The sequence below is a fragment of the Sinocyclocheilus anshuiensis genome, unplaced genomic scaffold, assembly GCF_001515605.1.
Source record: "Sinocyclocheilus anshuiensis isolate Anshui unplaced genomic scaffold, SAMN03320099.WGS_v1.1 scaffold1049, whole genome shotgun sequence".
NCBI classification, from domain to species: domain Eukaryota; kingdom Metazoa; phylum Chordata; class Actinopteri; order Cypriniformes; family Cyprinidae; genus Sinocyclocheilus; species Sinocyclocheilus anshuiensis.
In genome coordinates this window covers 349,962-350,619 of record NW_015557197.1, presented here as the reverse complement: position 1 = coordinate 350,619, position 658 = coordinate 349,962, and the positions used below count along the sequence as shown (strand labels likewise).

At 33.4% G+C, this 658-nt stretch overlaps 1 protein-coding gene across 1 annotated transcript in view; it reads left to right on the top strand.

The window, feature by feature from the left end:
• LOC107678834 (poly [ADP-ribose] polymerase 1-like) overlaps nucleotides 1-658 on the top strand; it is a 42,682-nt gene that overhangs the window by 17,530 nt on the left and 24,494 nt on the right. The gene's annotated exons all lie outside the window — the stretch shown is intronic.

Here is a 658-nt window from a genome sequence, read left to right as displayed (position 1 = left end):
AATTTGTAATATATAATTATTCACGGTATTTAGAAGTGCCCACGATAACAATATCGTGCATATTCATTACCGTGATACATCGCATTACCGAATACCGGCACAAGTCTAGTTTATATGCAGATTAAATAGGTCTTACGGAAACTTTTGTCTTGTCTCCAAAATAATAGCACATTTAAATTTTCAACGCAAGGAAATAACTGTCTATAAAAAATGTGCATTACGTCTAAATTAACTCATAAAAATCAAATATAATTTCGTAAATTGCATAAACAATTATGAACAAAACAGAATCTCGTATTTATGCATTGCTTAATCCAAAAAGCCGAAGCGCCATTCACACAAATTGCATTTAAAAACATATGAGACGCAGTGAAAGGGAAAAAAACCTCCACAAATTTGTGACGTGTTTTCTAAAAGTTTAAACTGTTTTAACTTTGCATGGCTTTCTATACATCTCTTATGTTAGACGCGAGTGCAGCAGTCATATTTGTCCGTCTAAAAAATTCGCTGAATATGCATCTGTGTGAATGGCTTTGTTTAGGTTTTCACCTAATCAAGATCTTCTAAGCATTGAGCTTCTATATTTCTCTAATATTTAGAATGAATAACGCAGCAGCGGCGCGTCTCGTGGGCTAGACTAACAAAACATTAAAATGCA